The 25,395-nt window shown below is 47.5% G+C and overlaps 1 long non-coding RNA gene and 1 other non-coding gene across 2 annotated transcripts in view; one reads left to right on the top strand and one right to left on the bottom strand.

Annotated features, from left to right (window-relative positions):
• The window catches only part of LOC146174426 (uncharacterized), a 493,807-nt gene that overhangs the window by 157,323 nt on the left and 311,089 nt on the right, over window positions 1-25,395 (top strand). The gene's annotated exons all lie outside the window — the stretch shown is intronic.
• Window positions 3,421-3,492, bottom strand: TRNAM-CAU (transfer RNA methionine (anticodon CAU)). Its single transcript has one exon. It is a non-coding gene; the product is annotated as a tRNA-Met (tRNA).

The following is a 25,395-nucleotide window of genomic DNA, read 5'->3' as shown; positions in this document are numbered from 1 at the left end:
GATGGTGGTGTCTCAGTTTGCGGTCCCGATCAGGGCAAAGAAAAATGCAAGTATTACATGCAAATTTAAGAAGACAGGTTTGTTGCTTTGTGGGGCAACTTAACGATCTCATCGCAATAGAGCGCCTGTATTGTCTTCGTCTTCATATGCTCGATCATTAACAATGCAGATAATCCAGCTTTGCGATGCAGAAGCTAAGAGCAGGCAGGAAGCCCGTGACATAAAAAAAAAACTTCAATAAGCGATAGAACGCATCACAATAGGTCGTGGTACGCATGCTCGAAGACTCCTCGACCGCAATTTTTGCCGGGATGCTCGTGAAAATGAGAGAAGTTCGCCGCACGAGCTTTTCCGCGAAACCATCGACGCTAACTGTTGCATGCACAATATTGCGTGCAGTACTAGCACCTTTTAGGCCTTCGGAATTCAGGCATTTCATTGTGCCCGTCTCCCCTAGAGCGGGATTCACACGGGGGATTCCGACGAGGTAGGATGTGGAAAGCAGGTGTACGATGTCGCCATGCTTGGCAAACTCGTCCCGCTCCCGAACTCGCACATTCACACGGGCGATGAAGAGTCGTCGAAGAGAGCCGTCGACTGCCGCATGCAGCAGGAGAGGAACAGAAAAGTACAAGACAGCCGTTTCTAACCTAGTAACGTTTCTTTACCGGAAAGGGAAACAAGTTCATTAAATAAAGGCAAGCAAAATAAAACAATCGTCTGAAATGGAAGGGGCCGGCGGAAGAATGTCCGAATACAAAAGGCCTGGGTGGGGTAGATCTTATCTGCTCTCTACCCGCGGCGCGCTTCTTTTTCCCTCTCGGGGAGCGTTTGTACCATTTGTACCGGCCAGTTAAGATGTCCCACAGTTCGAAGACGGCGGCTGGCGGCGAAAAACCTAAAACCCCTTGATACTTTGAAAGTTACGCCAACGATTGAACTTTGCCGCCGCCGCGCTACCTCCTCGCCTCTCCTCGCCCCTTGCACGCCCCTTCGCTGAAGGCCGGCTCTGCGCCCGATTTCCTGAGCGACGATTGGTCTCCCTGCCGTTGCCCTTGGAAACCAACGCGCGTCCGGCGTTTTCCTTGTGTTTTCTTTTTCCTTCGCGCCATTTTTCTCCTATTCTCGGCGAGCGAATATTGCGCGCTGTGCTTATATTGCAGCGTGCAAGCTCTATGCCGTGCGGTTGCGCGTATAACTGCAGCAAGCGGCCTGAAGATGGTTATGCGGTATTCATGATACCTCAAGGCAAGCGTGACTGCTTGCGCAAGAGTCAATGGATTCACAAGATTAGTTGAAAGAAGTTTATTCCTAGATAGAACAGGGTTGTTTTCGACGTAATGCGCCTTTCTCACTCCCCGTAATAACGCGTCACCTGACGCTGCGTTTTCTTTTCCTGCTTGCTCCTCAATATTTTTGCGGCAGCAACATGTTCATTGCATAAAAATAAGGTTGTCCTCTGCAGCATGCTGAATATTCTGCGAGGCTCCAAGGCTCCATCATTTCACACGCTGTCGACTTCTGTAGTCAGATATACGGCACTATAATCTGCTTTTTGCTGTTAGTGATAACTGGAAAAGTACAGTCTCTCGATTGCATTTGTCGTGATTATGCTAGGATCCCTGGCCTCCTTCACTAAAAATCAAAATTGGGGCTTGTGGAGGAGCTAGTCTTTCCAGCTTGTACTTGTAGTCTGCGTCGGTTACTCAGGAATGCTGGCCCTGAAAAACTCTTTGGCAAGTAAACCCGAGGTGTTGTGGGCAATCTGCACTAGTTAGGTCGTACGGCATTTTTTTTTTCAATTCTTGAATGTGTCCTGCCATGCTTCGACGCACGCGTGGGTTAAAAAGCATGCGTTCGTTTTATCGGGGATACGGCCCATGTGCAGGGGGTGTTCACATGATCACACATGACTACTAAGCGTTGGCAGGTTACCTTCGCTTTGAAAGCTTGAGCTCTAAAACTGCGATTCCGCGTATTCATTTAGTGCGAGAAACGTTTTCCCATCGATGTCAAATCCGCCGAAATCATTGCATCAATTTTCTGTATTTACGAAACTTAAACAATCAATAATGATTATAGTTATGATGTAAAAATAGGGCAACATTTTGCGAGTAACAATTCTTAGCACTGCAACATATTACTCATTTGAATTGTATGCAAGAAGATTTTTTTTTCACCTAGCCTGAGTGATTAACTCATCGCTCTATGTTCTAGCTACATTTCACTGAAGACCGGTTTGAGCCGCCAATATTACACGAACTGGATCGTTTTCCGAAGTTTTACCGCGGTGACAGATTTCACACTCTAAAAAAACAAACACAAAGTTAGAGGCAGTACTAGATTAGGTGCACAAAATAAAACACCTTATCATGTGACTTAAAAAGTGTCTGCAGCACAGAAGTCGCCTGAAAGCTTTGTTTATCAGTATTCCGCATTCAAACATTTCGATGGAGGCGAAAAGCAAGGTGCCCGTGTGCTGTGCGATGTCAGTGCACGTTAAAGTACCCCAGGTGGTCGAAAGTTCCGGAGTCCTCCACTACGGCGTCTCTCATAGCCTCAGTCGCTTTGGGACGTTAAACCCCACAAACCAAACCAAGCCAGTTCTAAGAAGAAACCAATCAATTCATGAACGTTACTTTCGGCATTCTCAATGCTTTTCTCGCAATTTTTCAAAAATTTTGTGCACCCCTGGAGCGCAGACCTGGCCAAAAAGCTCGCACTTCACTCACTGCTGCGGCCGGCCGGCGGGCGCCAAGGAGAAAAAGCGTGTTGCGCTCAGCGCTCGCCGCCGCCGCGCGAGGAGAATCGAGGAGGAAAGCGCGGCGCGGAGGAGAGTGTTGCTACTTTCAAATTATCAAGGGATTTTAGAAAAACCGTAAGCTACGACGCCCGGCGGCCTCTCGAAGGCGTGACGTCAGAACAGTCGCCCTCGCTGGGATTTGAGCGCTCCTGTGAATTCCGCTTCAAGCGAGAAGACGGTGCCAGGTTGGTCAGGCTAGGCGGGTCCTGACGTCGCTCCGGATTAATATTTTCGCACTGAAAATATAAATGAATTTGCGGAACGGAAAAGCGATGTTAAGGGCGCTACCGCGCTAGAGCGCCCCCCACCCCCTCCCCCTTTTTTATTACATTCCTGTACTTTCGTATGCTTAGAATTTAGTTAAATGTCTGAAAAATACCACAAAAATTTCAAAAATAATGAAATAAAATGGAAAAAAATTACGTAAGAAACGGTATTGAACATTCGTAACAAATAAATGCACTATATAGTGTTCGTGTTAACCTGTGTACAATTCCTAAGCAGTAGATTATTGTTGTAGCTTATCGTGATACTCGCAACACTTCGGCAATCTCCATTTATGGTCCATTCGTATAAAACTTCGACGTTCCAGGAGAAAAGAAAAAAAGAAAAAATATTAGCAGAGCGTGGTTTCGATCCACGGACCTCTGGGTTATGGGCCCAGCACGCTTCCACTGCGCCACTCTGCTTTTTTTTTTCTGACATGGTATTTATTATACAAAAAGGGTTATGTACACAGACTATTTACAATTCATTCAGCCATTGCTGAGATGCACAACAGAAGACAACTTTTTAAAAGGCAGGCAAAAATAAGCACCGTGTCACCAGCCGAAACCAATCAGGTTGAAAGTCATTTTCATCATAAGTGTCCTTCAGTTGCAACATCATTCTGCTAAAATGGAGTGTAGGTGGAACAACAGGTTCAGCGTTGCGATCCGACATGCGTGTCTTCCACAAGCTATGAGGTCCAATAAGGAAAAACATGTCATATGGTTCGTAATCAGATTGTGTAACAGCAAGATACCGCACACTGTACGAATTTAGAACAAAGTCTTTCTTTAGAGTTCTTTGCAGCACATCCCAAAAAATAATTGCGTCTTTGCAATTAATGAAACAGTGCTCAATAGTTTCGGGCACATCACACAGACGGCAGTTTACAGAAGATACAAAAATATTTTCTCTATGGAGCCATGTGTTAACAGGTAGAGCTTCGGTGTGTAATTTAAAGAAAAATGTTTTCGTGCAAGGAGAAATCTGCATTTTGCGCACCCTTTCTAACACATCATGACCTTTAAAGCCAAAGTATAAAGAACGATACAGTGGTGGCGGAAAAAGCATTGCTACCAAATCCTTGTATAGTATCTTGCGCGAAACAGAATATAAGTACTCGTTCGAGAATCGTACTGTCAAAAACCTCACCGAAGCATAAACTTCCTGCATAAATCCTAGTAACTGCGGGCGATCAGTAAAATCTGAAGAAACCACTAAGTCGGGAAGCAGATTCATGTAATTAACTTGTAGGAATGCTCTAATAATCGGATGTGAACAATCACGAAAAAAGAAGAAACGGGCAACTAACTGCCTTACATACAGATGCACTAAGCCGAGCCCCACTGCACAAACAGGTCTGAATAGGTTATCCAGTCGAATCGGTTCAAAATTGGATGACCAAATAAACGTCGCAAATATTCGGTGAAAGCGCTGGATGTAATGCCTAGCACAGTGGAGGACCTGAAGCACATAATAAAGTTTTGTCGCCAAAAACATGTTGCAGGCCTGAGCCCGACCGAATATTGAAAGCCGATAGGGGACAAATGTATTAGCATAACGCTGGACTACTGGAACGCGCTCTTTCCAGTAATTTGAACTTTACTTAAATGCATGCAGAGGAACGCCTAGATATTTAGGTGGCACACATGACCATTCAATTCCTGCATATAGGGGTGGTGTTGAGCCCCACGAACCAAACTAAAGGCCGGAACTCTTGGAGTGATTCATCTGAGCACCAGAAACAACGCCAAATTCTTCTATGCTGGATATAACTTTTTCTATGCTTGGTTTGTCAGTGCAGAAAAACGCAAGATCATCCGCATATGCAAGCACTTTAACCTCATTTCCAAGGAGAGGGAAGCCATGGATACTACTGTTATGTAAAACGCTCTGACAAAGTGGTTCCAAGCAAAGAGCAAAAAGCAGTGGAGACATCGGACAGCCTTGCTTCACAGGAGAGTTGATTGGTATGGGGTTTGATAGGTGGCCATTTACAATTAGGCGAGTCGAACAATTTCTATAGCAAAGTTGCACCCCCTTCAGTACTACAGAACCAACGTTCGCTCGTTCCAGAAGAGAAAACAGGAAAGAATGACGAACTCGATCAAATGCTTTTGCGAGGTCGACCTGAAGTAAATCAACCTGATCGTGAGAGCAGGAGCATCATTCGAGGACTGTGCGCGCAATATGTACATTACTTTGTATGACTCGGCCCCTCAAGCCGCACGTCTGGTGAGGGCCAATGAGAACCGACATTGCGAACTGTAGGCGATTTGATAAAATTTTGGCGAAAATCTTGTAATCCACATTTGCCAGTGTAATTGGTCTATAGCCTTCTACTGAGCGTAATTTTTCTTCATCAGTACTCTTTGGAATTAGGACTGTGTGGCATTTTGTAAAAGTCTCGGGAAGCGCTTCTAGATCAAAACTTATCGCGAAGACATCTAGCAGGATAGGAACAAGAACAGTTTTAAAAGCTTTGTAAAATTCAGAGGAAATGCCATCAGGACCAGGCGTTTTTGAGAGAGGTAATTGATCAATTGCCACTTCTACCTCTTGCTGCGTGAAAGAGCTACTAATTACAGAACAATCATCTTCTGATAAAGGGCTCACCAGGAATGTGAAACGCGAGATGTTAGAATTTCTTACAGGAGGAGTGGCACTAAACAACATCGAGTAATAATCCACGAATGCGGACGTAACCTCATTCGTACTCGTAACCAATGTGCCATTGCGCATAATTCCCGGAATCAGCTTTGCAGTCGCATGATGACGTTCATCAAGCAAAGCTTGCCGCGTCGGCCGTTCGCAGTGCAAAGCACGCTTGACACGAGATCGAATTAAGGCACCCCTGTATCGTTCCGCATCATGCCTTTGTAACTGACTTTTGACACTAGCAATTTCGTCCGTATATGATCCAGGGGATTCACATTCTAGCTCATACAGGTTACACAAATTTTTGTTAAGTGTCTCCTCGCGATGTTTTCTGTAGAAAGATTTAATTGAGCCAAGTTCAATTGCTATCGCACGTACTTCCTGCTTGAACATTTCCCAAGCGGCGAACAATGGTAGATTTCTGGAAAAACATGATTGGAGCTGTGAGCGCACACGAATGATAAATTCTTGATCATTTACCAGCGATGAGTTTAACTTACAAAGTTCCCACTGCGGCCTAAACTTTGAATGGTCATTGCCGCCGAGCCGGGCTACTACCATGCTATGATCAGAAAACGAAACCGGTATAGTTTCGCAAACAAGCCAGCGGGAAACTAATGTACAAGATGCATAGATCCGGTCTAGACGAGCGTGGGAATGCCCCTGAATGTGGGTGAATGATCTAAAAGCACGGCAGGATGCCCCTGTATCAACCAGTCCCGCATCTTCTGTAACACGGAACAAAAGTTCCCCACTCCTGTCACTGCGTGCGTCTGGACTAGAACGATCTATGGGGTTGCAAACACAGTTGAAGTCACCCATTAGCACAAGATGTCGGTCACAGTCAAGTAAGCTGGCTATGTGTTCAAAAAAACTTATGCGCTGTGTCACAGTATTAAAAGCATAAACATTAATTATCCGCCATGGCTTCCTAAAGAGTAGAAGATCGCAACATATCAACCGACCCTCGGCGTCGATATTATAAGTAAGGCCAGTACAAGGCAGCGTCTTTCGCAGAAACAGAAAATAACCTGCCGGCAAGCCCACAGCATGCGCAACAATGACATTAAAATCTGCCAAAAAGGGCTGTAACGCCCTCTCGGTTTCCTCTTCTCTCTCTATCTTCGTCTCTTGGACTGCCACAATATCTAGACGCCTGCTGTGCAAAAGTCGGCGAAGTTGCATCTGTCTCTGGCGAGACCTAAGACCCCGTACATTGAGAGTTGCAAGCACTATCTCTTCAGAGACCGCCATGGTGACAGGACATAGTTTTGTCTACAATTCCATTTGCCTCTCGGAAGACGGCGAAGCCGCCTCCGAACCACCGCCAGGCCTCCTCGACCGCGAACGCCGGCACTTCCCTTTGTGCTTCGACGCTCGACCGCGACGACGATGCTTGTTGCCAGCTTGATCGTCCTCCTCACTGGACTCGGAGGCACATGATGCACGGCGTTTCAAGACCGGCTCGTCGGCAGCCGCGAGCCCGTCAGCCACAGGAACTTGGCTCTGGTCTGGACATTGTTGCACAGCAACGGCCACAGGGGTCACAATATCCGCGGTGACATCCACTGGGTGTTCGGGAACGATTGGTGGATCGTCTGCGGTTGGCTCCTTTTCCGAAGCTTGACACGACATCTCGTCCAAGGCCTGAGACGCTGAGTTGTTCTCATTACCCTCGGACGCATGAGCAGTATTTTGTTCCTCAGTATTCTGTATAGAGTAGCACTTGAGGACTCGGCCACAACGCTGACAGGAAGGTCGCCAGACGCATCAATTATCTCAGACGCGTCCATGATGTGCTCCCGTAATGCTTCGTCAGGAGGCCGTACTCGGTGCCGAAGCTTGTCCGCGTATGTAACCACATACTCCTCTGCTGTGTGGCCGAAACGACGGCAATCTTCGCAACGCGGCGTACGGCTGTGCCGACGAATGTGTCCTATACGGTTGCAGCGGAGACAGAGAGGTGGTCGGCCAGGTATCAAAACGAGGCTCTGCACTCCACACACAGTTAGCTGATGTGGAACGTCACCAACGCTAACCCCATCGGCAAGAGTCAAAGTCACATCTCGGCTGAGCGTCTTCATCTGTTCCATATCGGCAACTTTCCAGTTTTCCCTCGAAATCGAGGTGACTTTGCCATAAGCTTGTAGAGCTTCACAAATTAAGGAGTCATCCAAGCGTTCAGGCAGCCAGAGAAGTTTCGCCTTTATCTCCTTCGGTTCTGGATCCACAACAACACAGCGACGGTTCTTAACTAATAAATCTTCACATGAGACTAGTTTTGCTTTAGAGTGCGCCGATTTACATGTAACCATCCAGACATGCGACATTTGAAATTGTCCGATAGAGCTTATTTTTTCCAAATCCACCACGTTCCGAAGGGCGTCTCTGAAGTCATGGGCACGGTAGGGGCGACCGGCGAGGTCAGCATGCAGAAAAACAGAATCGACGACAAGCTTACCAGTTGGGAAACGGGGAAGGACAACACGGTAATCATTACTGCTGGCATTAACCTGAGCAGTACCTCGGCCTGAGGCCGATTGAACCTTTGTAGCGGAGAGCATCGTGAAACGCTGCCCGCGCCGCTACCGCCCACTGCGCCACTCTGCTGGACGGCCCGGGGGTCATTAATGATCGAGTCAAGCAATCTGTATTAAAGGATGGCTTTCCTGAGAAGTCAGTGGAGTGGACTCCAGCAGGCTGTAAAGGAGCGCTCCGAATTTATTTCGACATCCTGGTGTTTTATACTGCTGCCACACGGGCATTTCGAAGGCCCTCGTACCGACTTCCTATCGACTCGAAGGCCTTCGAAAGCTGCCACACGGACGTTTTCAGTGGCCATTGAGTCGATAGTCTATCGAGTCAACGGAACAGCTCAGCACTCTATCGAGCTCTTGAAGGCCTTCGAACATCGCGCAAGTTTGCTAGCGTTGACCCGAGGAGCGTCACGCACACACGTGCACAGCTCGTTTACGATACAAAAACGTGAACAAGCGTTATTATTTTATATCTTTAATTTACGCGGTAAAATATTAATACCCCTAATAATTTTAAAATAGCATCGCTTTTTTAGGCGTATTATTTATGTAAGCTCTACTACTGTAGCATGCGCCGCCGAGAAAAACAAACACAATAAAAAGCACAGTCGTATGAACGTCAACGCGTTAAAAAAAATTGTCCTTGAATAACAACTAAACACCTGCAGTTACTAAAAAAAGGAAACAGTTACATTTTATTTTGCATTTATAGGGAGATTTTAGTTCTCTAAGCAAAACCGAAAGCAACGATAGTGGCGCCATAAAAGTTTAGAGCCAAACACCAGAACTATTTCAATAGCCTTCGAGTTTTGCCGTGTAGTAGCGGCACAACTCCTTCGAGTTCGATCGCGATTGAAAATCTCGAAGGCAATTAACTCAATCGCCTTTGAAATTGACCGTGTGACTGGGGTATTACATAGGGTCATTGAATTGAAAAAACTGAAGCAAGAACCGACGCGCAGCAAAGAACGCGATTCTCCTCGACACAGACTCGCTCACAGGTAGTACGTGTCATTTTTGTCAAAAGCAACCAGACTGCCGCTGCTGCCAACGTTTTTATATATATGGCTCCGCGTTGGCGGCGAGAGTGGGCTCTCAGTCGAGCGGCGGCGTTGCGGTTGCTCCCACTGGCCGATACTCGTCAAACTATGGTCCCTAGAAAGACTTTCCAGGGACCATAGTCAAACAGTCAAACTGCGTCTGCGCTCTTTTCCCTGGATAAACTCGCCGGTTATAAAAAAAACTGCTGGAGTGGGCTGGGGCGAAGCCTGCGGTGTCCTGCCAAGCGCTTGGGAGTGTTTCAAGCGCTTAAAGGATTTTTAAGTTTTGATGCAGTGCTGTGGGCAATCAGGTGAGCCTTACTGGACGTTTCCGAATCGATTTGAACGACCTTTTTAAAGATATCGACGATATCCTAGTACTGGGGCGTTTTCGCTTTTCTACTGCAGTGCAAAAGTCGCAGCTCTGTCAATGTTAAGCCTTTGAGTGATTCCGTACGTAGCACGCTAGTATTATAGTTGCATACGTAGCTTATGCGGAGCATCTCTGCAATAATTGCAAGTCTTAATCAAACATGGTAAATTAAAATGCTAATGAACTTTGGATATTATATGCGACATTATCGAGTCATATGTCGTTAGATACCATATGTCGAGTATCATTGCACTGGGCTAATTTAGGTCCTAATTAATTACTGCTAATTAGATAACTGTAATAAACATTAAAATACATGTTTTAGCTTCCTGGTGAAAATCGCAACTTCTGGTTTATGAAAAAATTCCCAGCTGGTACCAGTTGGTTCCAACTGAGTTCCCATTGGTTCCAATGGGAACTTAGTATAGGAACTCAATGGGAACCAACTTACCAGTTCCATAAACTAGTAAGACCAGTTGCGATTCATATATTGTTGAATAGCTTATGCCGACTACAATTACACTGGACTAACTGCATGTCTTAATTACCGCTAATTAGTCAGTTGTGATTAAACTTGAAATGTTGGTATCCTTTCAAGAAATATATCGTAGCGTAGCTTATATCGAGTGCAGTTGTACTAAACCAATATCATTGCAATGCTGATGATTAGTAATGATTAAAATTTAACTTTACGCTACCAAGTAGTCGCATATTGCTGAAATCGTCTCGACGAATAAAATCCACAATCAAACGCTATACAACGCAAAAAAAAAAAACACGCAAAACAGCTAATTTATCCATGCAAAGCACAGGTAATACTGCAAATTAGCGGTAATTAAGACGTGCAGGTAATGCAGGGCTGTTGCACTCTGCATAAGCTATCCATTGATATACGATGTACTTTATTATTTCTTCACAATTGTCTAATCAGCAGTAATTAATTAGGGTCTAAAATTATCCCAGCACATATGCTATCTAACGACATATCAGTAGATGATGTCGCATAATTCAAAATGCAAAGTTCATTATCAGTTAATTCACTATGTTTAAGAAAAATTTGCAATTATTACAGTGCTATTATACTCGACATAAAATATGTAATACTAGCGTGTCTATGGCTTCATTCCAAGGTTTGACATTGATGTGATGCGACTTTTGCACTGCATAGAGTGAAAAACGCCCCAGTACTCGGATATCATCGATATCTTTAAGAATCCAGGTGGCTCATATAGATTCGGAGACGTCCGGTATGGCTTACCCGATAGCCTACAACATTGCATCAGAACCTAAAAGTCATTTAAGCGCTTGAAACACACTGACAACGCTGGCGAACAGAGCTCGCAAGCGCTTGGCAGGCTACTTCTTGCCCCCCTCAAGATGGCCGCCGTAGGCTGCTCCCAGCCCATTGACTTCCACTCCAGCAGCTTTTTTTTTTTATAACCACCTTGGACTCTTCTTCAAGCAGAGTGATACCGAGACGAAGTGGAAGAAACAAGTTACTACACGAGCGCTTTTTTTTTTTTTAATTTCCTAGAAGGGTTAGTTATATAGGCACCAAACACAACCACCATAAAACCGCGATAGCCCTTAAAAGCAGTGCGCGCGCGCAGAGAGAGGTTAAGGGTTAGCATGAAGGGGGGAGGGGGGCATCAATGAATCAATCAATCATTATTTCTCTTCTAAAATGAAGAAAGGGGACTATGGAAAAAGTAGCTTGAAGTCCGGACTGGCATGGAGGAAGGAAAGCGCTCCTTCCTCCATGGCGGGCAAGGCCGGATTATTGTGATGAGGGCCTGGTTAAAAAAAATAATAACAGGGCCCCATAACCCCGTATACGTCACATACCGCATACGTATACGTCACCGACCGCAGGACGGCGCCCCAGTTCTTCCGATCGGAGGTTACACACATCGCAATCATGATGGTGAGCGTCCTGTTGAGGCGCTTTGTCAGGCTATTTGTCTGTTGATGGTAGGAAATAGAATAGCGGTATTATGTGCCACAGAGCCGGAGCAGTTCTTCCACAACGTCGGCAGTAAACTGCCGGCCAACTACTGATCACTCGGGGCGCACCGTCCCGAAGGAGTTTGTTCAGCAAAACATTTTAAGCCGTTCGGCGCTGCCGAACATTCATAGCGAGTGCTATTGCTAAGGAAACACCATAAAGCATTATTGCTTCATTTGTCGGAATTGATCGATCGAGTAATTGATTTGGCGAATTGATCGATGGCGCCATCAGTTGGCACAATGTCGCAGTATTTTTTAATTTTTATTTTTTTTTATGATATATGGTTACGTGGTTTGCGTGAAGTCACGTAGTAAGCGCACTGTCTCAACGCCGAGCCAAGCACCTGTGACGAGGATCGATTACGGCATCACCCCAAATTCGCTGAATGGCGCATGATGTCATGCATGACATGCAAGGTGGCCCCGTGGAGAGAAGCCGGAAACGGAATGGTGTGCTCTTCAAGAAGTGCTCAGCTAAGGTGCTCGTCTGCTGCCGCTTGTCGTCCCGGAATTTTTCTGTGGTGCTGTCTTACATTGTGTTATCCCATTAGCTCGCACGACTATTTTATGCGGACATACCATCTGCTGCATCAGAACGTCACCTACATATCGCAGCTGTTAGTGCAACTACTGGGATATGGAGTATCGCGCTGGTCGCTACCTAAACTCACTACAGTGAACTTAACATATGTTAGAGCTCATTGCTTCAAGGAACTACTGGTATGTGGAGTACTATGCTGGTCGCTCATAAACCATTACAACAATCTAACATAGGTTGCCATAGTGGTTTTACGCAGCGGCCAGCGCAATACTCTTCATCCCTAGTTCCTTGAAGCACTAACAGAGCTTAAATACATTAAATATGTGTATTAAACAGAACATTAAATATGTGTGCAGCTAATTTTCGTCAATGTGGAGGTGATATGGTCTGTAGTCATAGGCCTGGTGAATTTCCATGCCGCAAGCCGTACTCTGTTGCCCGTAGCTGCACTGCAATGACGTCATTTTGATGCAACTGGTTTGGCTTATAGGGTTTAACGTGCCCAAAAACACTCAAGCTAACAGGGAAGCCGTAGTGGAGCGCTCCGAAAATTTCGACTTCTATCGTACACTAACATCACACAGCACACGGGCACCTTGCTTTTCGCCTTCATCGAAAAGCGGCTGCCGCGGCCGGGTTTCGATCCCGCATCTTTGTGCACAGGAGCACTCTAACCGCTGCACCACTGCGGCGGGGCGATGGTCGAAGTAATCTTGCTATATAGTAAGCTCATGCATATCCGCACAGCACGATGTGCAATTCAAAAAGAGATCAATGTAAGTGAAAGCGAAGCTTTTACGAGCTAGAACAACCCAAGATACGAAATATTCGGGTCGCCCTCACCAGCCGATGTCGCAAGTAAAATTCATGCGTCGAACTTGTTTACAAGCGCTGATCCCTGTGCTTTAACCGCCATCCAGTTCAGCACGGCGGCTACACCTATATATATCCTCTGTCGTAAGCGCTTGAGACGTTTGAATTGAAATGTGAGGAGCGTTTCTAAATATTGTCTTACATATATGTTAAATGTGCTCAAATGTAGTTTGCGCTTCACTCATGCAACCAGCAGCTAGCCGACGACCGGTGTGTATAATTGGAAGCTGTGTACATCATCGCACAATATATACCGGCAAGCATAAAATGGTGGTGTGGTGTTTCAGTATATATATATATATATATATATATATATATATATATATATATATATATATATATATATATATATATATATATAGAGAGAGAGAGAGAGAGAGAGAGAGCGAAGGGTACGCTTCATTTAAAGAAACATTTATTGGACTTGACGTTTCGACCAGAAGCTGGCCTTCATCAGGAGCACTCCTGATGAAGGCCAGCTTCTGGTCGAAACGTCGAGTCCAATAAAATGTTTCTTTAAATGAAGCGTACCCTTCGCTCTATAGTTTTTTAAAGCGGCCTCGCAAATGTTCTCGCATCCTATGTATATATATACATTGCCTTCGAGCCGATAGATATATATATATATATATATATATATATATATATATATATGTACATACATTGCCTTCGAGATCTTAAAGAGTCTAGGTTGTTGTGGCTGTAGGAAGAAGGAAAAGAAAATGCACGTGCCTGTTACTGGCTCTGTAGTTGAGCCACCTCCGCTGCCTCGTGTGGACAGAAGAGAGAAAGTAGAGAAGAAAGAAAAAGAAGAGGGAGAGAAAGACGCGCCCCGCCCCCTAAAGAGTCTAGGAAGCTCAGGAGAACATGCAGAAGGATCGGTCTACGGAACTATGTAGAGTCATATATTAGGGACCCTAACGGAACTCTGCGGATGCTTCGCATGTTCGGCTCAGGTACTTGACGTGGTAGCGTGCGATCCATGGAGTGCGTCTTTCACGTCTTATCGTGTGACACAGAAAACCGTGCAAGTGAATGGATACACCCGTGGACTGCGTGGAATAAGAAAAACAATGAACAGGATTAAAGGTTGGACTTTATGAAAACACCTGCACGGGACTGCGGTAACTTCGCTGTGGTGTGCAGCGTATTTATATATAAGACAGGCATCACGTTGAATTCACCGATATCGGGGCCGTCCCCTGTGACGTGCGGCTTAAGGTTTGCGGCAGGGGAAGGAATAATGACGTACAAATCTGTGAAAGCGTTTAATTTTTAGGCAAGCGTGCTAGGCCAAGTGTTGGACATGCGTGCGGGTGTCGACGGCCGGCGCGGCCGTTTTAGAGGAGAGTGAATTGCGACTAGCGCAAACTGTCCACGGTCTGTCGACTTGCAAGTGACACGTTGTTGTGTCCGAGCTAATTTATTGCTCAGAAGGCGTCGGTGTGTCTGCGTTCGCTCCATGGGCATCTCAGCAAGCTTCGTCTGCAGATGCCCACCCGGTCTGCACGCACGCTTCAACAGCCGCTGTCCTCACCCATGGCCATTTCGAAGCGCCGATTTGGTCGCTTTGGGAAGAAACGGCCTGACTTCTCAAGAAGAGCCTGGCCTGTTAGTGACCTACAGAGGGGCGGCGGCGGAGCAAGCGACCGTCGTCGGAGCCGCGCGGTGTCGGGTTACGGTACTCGACATTGGAAAAAAGCGGAGGGAGAAGCCATCGTCGGCTTCGCGCGAGCTCTGGCCTGCTGGCTGAAGTGTTTGCCGCTGAGGGGGAGACCCACAAGGCGCCGGACCAAACGGACAAAAACAGAGGCAAGCCGTGAGAATAGAACGATGGGGGGTCAATTGTGAACTGGCGACGTGTTTGTTAAAGTTTAGTGGCACACGTGCAAGAATGTACGGGGCGGGGCTCAGTGATGCAGTGCGCAAACTGTCACCTAGCGCTTTGCGATTGGCCCGTGCCGAAGATGAACTAATTCCCTGCCTAGGGACCTAGGGAGACCTAAGAGAAGAAAACCTGGTGTCCAACATTGGGAGAGGGCTTCCTTCTGAAATCTCCAAAGTGTACACATGTAAATAAACTACTTGTACTCAGCTCTAATGAAAGCTCCACGTCTCCGCGGTTCCTCGACGCCTCGTCGGTCAACGCTACCCTCGGCTCCGGTCCTGTGCGTCCGGCGTCGCGACAACGTACAGGTGCGGACGTAAGTAAACGGAGCATGCTTTTCCATTCAAATTGAATTCATGCCTTGTTTATTGACGGGAATAAAATAATATTTACTTGAGTCAAACCTCACTGGCGTCCACTACGAGACAGCACATTCCATGGCTGCAGGTTTCAAATATGCGACGTGTAAAAACTCTTTACCGAAAATAGTGTGCTCCGTTTACTTTTGTCCGCACCGGTACGTATAACAAGTGTATGTATTTAGGATAATTGATGCACAACCTGGGTTGCAGACAATGTTCATGCAAAGCCCTAATTTAGGCGTAGCACGTGGCACACGTAATTATGACATACTACATGCATAATTGAGACATACCACACCACTTCTGCAAGACACCTTGATCACGTGTCTTTAATGGCGTCATCACTTTCGAGTTATGACAACTAGTAAACCACTTGGAAGTCATACTTAGTCATTTGACTTGATGACGCCATCAGTTTCTGGTTACAACATTCTGTGTCACTCTGCAAGTCATCTTGGCCATATTACTTGATGATGCCATTAATGTCTAGTTACAACATACTGCACTTTGCAAGTCATACTTAGTCATATGGCTTATTCCGTCATCAATAACTAGTTTTTTGATGACAGTCATTTTCTGGTTATGACATACTGCATCACTTTTCCATGCAACCTTGATCACGTGACTTTTACGATGCCACCACTTTCTAGCTGCGACATAACCCAATTTTCAAGTCACACTTATAGTGACTATGGAGAAGTGGTGTTCAGATTAGCCAGGAAAATGAAGAAAGAAGAGGGGTTCGAGGAGTGCGCGTTTCTTTCAGCAGCTGATGCCTGTGTACGAGCAGGTGTTCAGCGCGTTTTTTCCGCGTAAGGGTAGGGACACACTAGCGGGAAGACGCGCGCGGCATGCCGCCGGCGGCAAGCAGCTTGCCGCAAAACCTGCAGCGGCGGCGGGTAGACCTGCCGCGCGCCGAATGGGTCGAGGAGCCATTTTCGACGGCTTGCCGCGTGCCGCGAATGGGAAGAGCCAATGAGAGACGTCCGGCTCAGCGACGTACGCGTCAGTGTCGCCATCTCGTGCCTACTACCGAAGTTAACTTCCCGCGGCTGAGGCGGCGAGACCACGATCAAGCGCTCCATGCCATCAACGACGAAGCGAGCATTCTCCTTTTGTGCCTCCGTTTTGAAAACTTAGCCTCAGTGAGAGAATAATGAAACACTTTCTTGAGACTGTTTGGTTATTCCCATTTTACGCGAAAATCAACCGATGAGCGATCGTCGGCAAAGCATTCGATCTCGCAGGCGAGTTGTTTTCATACGTGAGCGCCCGCTGATCATTGACGTCGGGGAAGATGTGAACAGGGCAGTAAACTTATTTAGAATGCTCGAGCGGTGTGCTGCGGAGCAAACACGATCGTCGCGGTAGATGACGAGGGACAACGAGAAGCTGGAATGCGGTCTGCGGCCGAAAAAAGAATCGCAGATCAGCTCACGCAGTCAGACACAAGGCGAGATCAGCGTTGTCACGTGACCTCCGCGGCGACCGCCGCGCGAAACTGATGTGGCCTCTCTGCCGCGCGGGCGTCCTGCCGCTGGCGGCGCGCCGCGCGCGTTTTCCCGCCAGTGTGTCCGTACCTTGCAGTCACCAAAGCACAGGCGTAATTGGGTAACAAAATGCCCTCAGATTGTCAGAGAGTCCCCGTGGTTTTCGAAACAGACTAACGCGGTATTTGTCAGAAAAAAAAAAAACGCGTTTGCAAGCTGAGCAGCGGCGTCCCATTAGTTGTAGCAGCTCACCCGTTGGTAGAGGGTGATGAACTCAACGTCCTCGCCCGCCGTTCCTGCGAAAGTCCGGGGCTCCCGATAGTGTTGCGAGGAGCCGGTCCCTTCGCCCGCAGGCCGGTCTCTAGTCTGGATTGCAGCGTCACCGCGAGCCGCTGGCGGGTCATCGGCAGGTTGCATAACACTGGTCAATGGTTCAAGACCAGCAAGGCGACGACTCGTATGGTGCTCCAGTTCTAGTTGCGCTGAATGTAGTGCCTATAGGATCTTCACCCAGCACCTCCACCGCAACGTCACGGCCGTAACGAGACCAAGAAGACCTTCTGCCAGGTTCGACAGGCCAAGTTCACACAGCCAGAGGGACAGTAGCACAGGTACCACCTTAGACAAGGTCCAGCGGAACACGCACCCCTCGAACTCCTCTCATTATTTCCTTTTCCTGGCTTTCCTGAACACTTCTCCGTAACAATGATTTTTAATGACGTCACAAATTTCTAGTTACAATACCAATTGCAATTCATAGATCATAGTCATGACCTTACGATGTCATAATTTTTATAATGTAGTACACCACGTACTAGTCATACCAATCAATTTCTAGGTACAACATATATGCTACACCAGTTTTGTAGATCAAATCAAAGTGGATGGTCAGGTCATCTCATGGTAGAGGCTAAGCTATGCCGGACTTAGTTGGTATCTGAATTACCTGCGTGGAGCCACGTGGTTGTGACTTAAACAGCTCAGCCAATCAGAGCCACAGTATAATTTAGCGGTAAATTGATTTTTCTAGGCCCTGACCCTCCAGATTAGCATTTGCGGTGTAGAAAAGGCGCTATTGCGTCTATTCTTAAAGCGAAGCTAAGCTCCCCCCCCCCTTTTTTTTTATTGCATTCCTGTACTTACGTATGCTTGTTTCCATTTACATACATACATTACATATTGTCACGTCTCGATTGAACGCCAAGGAGGACCCAAAGATAGGACGGGTTTAATAAATCAACCTGGACGAGTCTTGCGCTCCAACTTCCTTCTCTTCCAGGCTCGCGCTTGTGGGGCCCAGTCATCATCTTTGGCGTCGTCTTCTATGCGGCATTTGCCCCCCTCCTCAGGAAGCATCGTCCCGATGAGCACAAAAGGGAGTAGGGGGTCAAGGTCAGTCCGAGTTGTACGGCTTCATGCGTACAACGTGGACGACGTCGGCTTGTTGCTGGCGTCGCTTCGAGGTCGACACCCCGTCTGGCACCACCTCATAAGTGACGTCGGTTAAACGTCGCTGAACAACATATGGCCCGAAATATCGCCGCAATAGTTTTTCGGAGAGTCCACGGCGGCGAATAGGCGTCCAGACCCACACTTTGTCGCCAGGTTCGTACATGACATGTCGGCGTCTATGATTGTAGCGTCGTGCATCATGCTCTTGCTGATTCTTGATCCGCACACGCGCTAGTTGGCGGGCTTCCTCTGCACGCTGAGCGAATTCCTCGGCGTCCTGATCGAGATCGTCAGTGTCGGCATTCGGGAGCAACATTGCATCCAGCATAGTTGTTACTGGTCGCCCGTGAAGGAGGCTGAATGGTGTCATACGAGTGGTGTCTTGGCGTGCCGTATTGTAGGCGAACGTGACGTAGGGAAGAATTTCGTCCCAATTCTTGTGGTTCACGTCAACGTACATGCAAAGCATGTCTGCAATGGTTTTATTGAGGCGTTCCGTCAACCCATTGGTTTGGGGGTGATAGGCTGTAGTTTTACGGTGACTGGTACCACTGAGGCGGAGAACGGTCTCCAAAAGTTCGGCCGTAAATGCAGTTCCTCGGTCAGTTATAATGAGCGCCGGAGCGCCATGCCTCAGGACAATGTTCTCCACGAAGAACCGAGCTGCTTCGGCGGCGGTACCCCTTGGCAGAGCCTTGGTCTCCGCGTAGCGGGTTAGATAATCGGTGGCGACAATTATCCATTTATTTCCGGCTGTCGACGTCGGAAATGGTCCCAGGAGGTCCATGCCGATTTGCTTAAAAGGTGTTGTTGGCACTTGAAGAGGATGGAGTAGGCCAGCTGGTTTTACAGGGGGTGACTTACGGCGCTGGCAGTCTATGCACGTACGTACATAGTGTTTCACTGTCGCAGGCAGTTTTGGCCAGTAGTATCCGTGCTGGACTCTAGCCAACGTGCGGGTGTAGCCTAGGTGACCGGCGGTTGGCTCGTCGTGACACGCTTGCAGAACTTCACTGCGGAGAACAGATGGGACGACGAGTAGATGACTGTTTCCCCCAGGGCGGAAGTTCTTCTTGTAAAGCACGTTGTTGCGAATAAAGAATGAAGAGATTACTCGGGTGAAAATCTTAGGCACAACGGTAGTTCGTTTTTCCAAGAAATCAATAAGAGGGAGCAATTCCTGGTCTTCTCGCTGCTGTTGGGAAAGCGTTGCGTCATCTATGACACCTAAAAATGCAGTGTCTTCATCGGTCATAGTGAAAGGTTCGACCGGCGCTCGCGAAAGGCAGTCAGCATCCGCGTGCTTTTTCCCAGATTTGTAAATAACTGCCATGTCGAATTCTTGTAATCGAAGGCTCCAACGCGCGAGTCTCCCTGAAGGGTCCTTTAGATTCGTCAGCCAACAGAGCGAGTGATGGTCGCTAACGACTTGAAAGGGGCGAGCGTACAAATAAGGGCGGAACTTCATAACCGCCCATACCACTGCAAGGCATTCTTTTTCGGTTGCCGAGTAGTTCGCTTCTGCTTTAGATAGGGTCCTGCTGGCGTAAGCAATTACTTTTTCTACACCACCCTGGCGCTGCACCAGCACAGCACCTAAGCCCACGTTGCTGGCATCCGTATGAAGCAGTGTAGGGGCGTCGTCATCAAAGTGCGCCAGGACAGGTGGTGTCTGTAAACGTCTCCGCAGCTCATTAAACGCTTGTTCCTGTTCTTCACCCCAGTGAAAGACAGCATTGTCACGCGTCAGCGAAGTTAATGGCCAGGCAATTCGTGAGAAACCAGCAATAAACCGGCGGTAATAGGCGCAAAGACCCAGGAAACGCCGCAATGTCTTTTTGTCCGTAGGTGTCGGGAACTTGGCGACTGCGGAGAGCTTTTCAGGATCAGGCCGGACACCTTCTTGGCTAACGACGTGACCTAAGAATTGCAGCTCCTCGTACCCGAAGTGGCACTTCTCGGGTTTTAGTGTGAGGCCCGCAGATCGTATGGCCTGAAATACAGCTAGCAGACGGCGTAGATGCTCTTCAAATGTGGCCGAAAACACAATCACGTCGTCAAGATACACCAGGCATGTTTGCCACTTAAGTCCCGAGAGCACAGTATCCATCAACCTCTGAAATGTTGCTGGTGCTGAGGGGCCTCAGTGGGCGCCTTCCAGGTGCTCTCAACTACGCCGAACGGACAGGTGGCGCAGTTATGACAGCCGGCCACTCTGTTTCTACTGCGGACAACCTGGCCACGTATATCGGTACTGCCGTTACCGCGAAGAGGGGCAGGCCTTTCCGTCTGCTTCTGCTCGCCGCCGCTTCGACGCTGACACTGCCCAAACCGACGATGGCCTTCCGGTCAGCAGGGAAACCGAATCCCCGGGCTTCCGCCGCCGCTCCTCCCCATCGCCACAGCGTTATTCTCCGCCGATGCGTCGTGGCAATGCTGACGTTGGCGGACGGCGGTCCCCTAGCCCTCACCGGGGAAACTAACAGCCGCAACCTCACGAGGGGAGGTTGCACACAGTCTAAAAGTGTCAAAACCCTCACCACCGCCGCAACAGCCGACAGCCCGTGCTTCTGACGCTGCCGTTAGTATTGACATTGCCGCACTACCGCCGAAAATGCCGCCTACATTACCACCGAAAATGCCGCATCAGATGAGCAGCCCCGACGACGAAGCTGATACCGCTGACCTTGCCGCACTTCCGCCGAAAATGCCGAAAGAGACGAGCAACCCAGATAACGTTGTTAGCGCTGACCTCGCCGTTTCCATTGATGGGCTGGAGGTACATGCTCTGGTGGATACCGGGGCGGATTTTTCAATTATTAGCCAGAAACTGGCTGACACGCTGCGCAAAGTAAAAACCGAATGGACTGGGCCAGTAATAAGAAGTGCTGGAGGCCAGCTACTGGCACCGACAGGGAAGTGCACTGCCCGGATAGGAATAGGAAACGCGGTGTTTGTTGGCAGCTTCGTTATTCTCCCTGACTGTTGCAAAGATCTCATCTTGGGCATGGACTTTCTGCGTCTTCATGGGGCTGTAATCAGCATTCGTGACAGCGTCGTTGCCTTCACCATCAATCATGAAGACCTTGGTTGTGCGGAAGTACCACTGATGCCCTTGCGTGTCGCCAATGAGACAGTGACATTACCTCCGCGATCATGCTCTCTTGTTGAAGTGAAGTGCGACATGGCGCATACCGGCGATGGTATCGCCGAAAGGGCAGTCGCCCTGGTACTAAGCCGAGGTGTATCTATAGCTCGAGGGCTAGTCAACTTGACCAATGGACAGACCGAAGTGCTGCTGACAAACTTCAGCGACGAGCGTCAGCAAATTCCGAAAGGCACAACTGTGGCCTTTTTCGACAGCGTCCCAAAGGCGCAGCACTGCTTCTCACTGCAACAGGAAGGATCAATGTGCAAGACGCCCGTAACCATCGTCGATGTGAGTAAAAATTTGTCTTCTTCAGAACGGGACCGTCTTTTGGATCTCATAGATCAATTTCGAGACTGCTTTGCTTCCGAATCGCGGATCGGCCAAACGCCTTTGACAAAACATCGAATCATCACGGATGACTCGATTCGCCCGATTCGACAAAATCCTTACCGTGTAGCTCCGAAAGAACGTGCAGCCATTCAGCGCCAGGTGGCCGAAATGCTTAGAGACGACGTTATCCAGCCGTCACAGAGCCCCTGGGCTTCCCCCGTGGTACTTGTTAAAAAGAAGGACGGCAGCTTACGATTTTGCATAGATTACCGCAAGCTCAACCAAGTAACTAAAAAAGACGTGTACCCTCTTCCTCGCATCGACGATTCCCTTGATCGCCTACGAAATGCACGTTACTTCTCATCAATGGACTTGAAAAGTGGATATTGGCAGATAGAAGTAGACGAGAGAGATCGGGAGAAGACAGCATTCGTCACTCCCGATGGACTGTACGAGTTTAAGGTCCTTCCGTTCGGTTTATACCCAGCACCTCCACCAGTGTCACGTCTCGATTGAACGCCAAGGAGGACCCAAAGATAGGACGGGTTTAATAAATCAACCTGGACGAGTCTTGCGCTCCAACTTCCTTCTCTTCCAGGCTCGCGCTTGTGGGGCCCAGTCATCATCTTTGGCGTCGTCTTCTATGCGGCAATATATATATCTAACCTCAAAAATGGTATTTTTCTAGTTTGATCATTTGAGAAATGTTTGATAGCGTTAGTATTTAGTTAAATGTCTGAAAAGTAGCGCAAAAATTTCGAACATAGGTAAATGAAATGAAACATTTTAACGTAAGAAACGGTATTGATCATTCGTAACAAATAAATACACAATTGTGTTTGTGTTAACCTGTGTACAGTGCTTAAGCAGTACATTACAGTTATAAAATGATAATTGTTATGATCGGCTATCTCCATTTACGATCGATTCGTAGAACTTCGACGTTCCGAGAAAAAAAAAAAAACCGTAGCAGAGCGTGGTTTCGATCCCGGACCTCTGGGTTATGGGCCCAGCACGCTTCCACTGCGCCACTCTGCTGGACGGGTATAGAGGTCGTTAATGACCGAGTCAAACAATCTAAATCAGAGATAGCTGTACTGTGCAGTTTTGGTGAAGAGTTTAGGGCAGAAAGTATTATGACTGTATGACGAGTATTTATGGGCCAATGAAGTGGACTCTAGCAGGCTGTGAAGGAGAGTTTCGAATTTATTTCGCCATCCTTGTGTCTCACATAGGGGCGGGAACAAGAACCCACGCGCAGCAAAGAACGCGATTCTGCTCGATGCAGACACGTTCACAGGTAGTACGTATCAGTTTTGTCAAAGGCAACCAGACTGCCACTGCTGCCAACGTTTTTAAATATATGGCTGCTGCCGCGTCGGCGGCGAGAGTGGGTTCGCAGCCGAGCAGCGGCGCTGCGGTTGCTGCCGCTGGTAAGGAGCCTACATATTGCGCTGCGGCGCCCCGCTGGCCGGTGTTCGTCAAACTGCGTCTTCGGTCGTTTTCTGTGGATAACCTCGCCGGCTTGCAGTTACACTTTGCTTAAATAAAGTTTCATCCATCCATACACTCACCCAAGGAGGTTATAAAAAAAAAAAAAAAAAAAAAAAGCTGCTGGAGTGGAAAAGCCTGCGGTGACCTGCCAAACGTTCGGGAGCGCTGTTTGCAGGCGTTGCCAGTGTGTTTCAAGTGCTTCAAGGGTTCTAAGTTCTAGTACAATGCTGTAGGCTATCAGGTGAGCCATACTGGACGTCTCATGAATTTTTAAAGATATCCACGATATCCGAGTACTGGGGCATTTTTCGGTCTACTCAGTGGAAATCTCGCAGCTCTGCCTCAGTGTCAAACCTTTGAGTGAATCCGCAGCAACGGTAGTATTACATAGTTGCGTAGCTTATGCGGAATTTAAACAGCACTGCATTAATTACAAGTGTTAATTAAACATAGTAAACAAATTAACTGCTAACGAAATTTGGATTTTATGCGACATCACCGAGTGATATGTCGTTAGATAGCATAGGGCGAGTATAATTGCATTGGGCTAATTTTTGTACTACTTAAATACTGCTAATTAGGTTATTGCGAATAAACATTACAATACGAGCTTTGGTTTGGTTTGTGGAGTTTAACGTCCCGAAGCGACTCAGGCTATGAGATACGCCGTAGTGAAGGGCTCCGGAAATTTGACCACCTGGGGTTCTTTAACGTGAACTGACACCGCACAGCACACGGGCACCTTGCTTTTCGCCTCCATCGAAAAGCGGCCGCCGAGGCCGGGATTCGACCCGCGTCCTTGGGCACAGTAGTCGAGCGCCGTAACCACTGCACCACACCGGCGGGGCATTAGCTGCAAGTCATATATCGTTGGATAGATTATGGTGAGAACACTTACACTGGACTAAACGCGCATCTTCGTTAATTACCGCTAATTAGTCAATTGTTACTAAACCTGGAATGTATGCTATCCTTTCAAGTCATATATCGTGGCGTAGCTTATATCGAGTAGTTATACTAAACTAATATCAGTGTAATACACTAAGAGACTAACTGCTGATGATTAGTAATCAGGATTAAAATTGAACTTTATGCTACAAAGTAGTCACATATTGCTGAAATTGTCTCGACGAATAGAATCCAAAATCAAACGCTAAAGAGCGCAAAAGCCACGCAAAACATGGCTAATTTATCCACGCAAAGCACAAATAATACCACAAATCAGCGGTAATTAATTAAGACGTGCAGTTAATGCAGGGCTGCTGTACTCGGCATAAGTTATCCAAAGATATACGACTTGTAGCTGTAGTATGCATTTAATATTTATTCACAATTTTCTAATTAGCAGTAGTTAATTAGGATCTAAATGACCTCGGTGCAATTATACTCGACATATGCTATCTAACGACATATCACTCGGTGATGCCGCATAAAATCCAAAGTTTATTAGCACTTAAATAATTCACCATGTTTAATTAAGATCTGCAATTAATACAGTGCTATTGTACTCGACATAATATGTAATACTAGCGTTGCTATGGTTTGACATTGATGTTGAGCTGCGACTTTTGCACCTAGTAGAGCGAAAAACGGCCCAGTACTTGAATATGATCGATATCTTTAAAGCTCCAGCTGGCTCAAATCTATTCGGAGACGTCCGGTATGGCTTACCTGAACTGATTTATTTATTTATAGGAAGGGAAAGGCGTGGTAACTGTCTCACTTGTTTTTCTGTGGACACCGCAACCGCGCCGTAAGGGAAGGGAGGAAGATGGGAGTGAAAGTGGAATGAGAGGAAGAGGAGCCGTAGTGGAGGGCTACGGAGTAATTTCGACCACCTGGGGATCTTTAACGTGCGCTGACATCGCACAGCACATGGACGCCTCTTCGTTCCGCCTCCATCGAAACGCAGCCGCCGAGGTCGGGTTCGAGCCCGGCTACTCCGGCAGAGTAGTCGGGCGTCTTACCACTGCACCACCCCGGCGGGGTAGGCTGATTGATTTAAAACTGATTTATTTATAGGAAGGGAAAGGCGAGGTAACTGTCTCACTTGTTTTATGTGGACGCCTCAACCGCGCCGTAAGGGAAGGGAGGAAGGTGGGAGTGAAAGTGGAAAGAGAGAAAGAGGA

Source organism: Amblyomma maculatum, chromosome 11 (genome assembly GCF_055883805.1).
Source record: "Amblyomma maculatum isolate TAMU_Amacu chromosome 11, ASM5588380v1, whole genome shotgun sequence".
NCBI classification, from domain to species: Eukaryota; Metazoa; Arthropoda; class Arachnida; order Ixodida; family Ixodidae; genus Amblyomma; species Amblyomma maculatum.
Note: the sequence above shows the minus strand (reverse complement) of the source record. Positions and strands in the feature narration are given on the sequence as shown.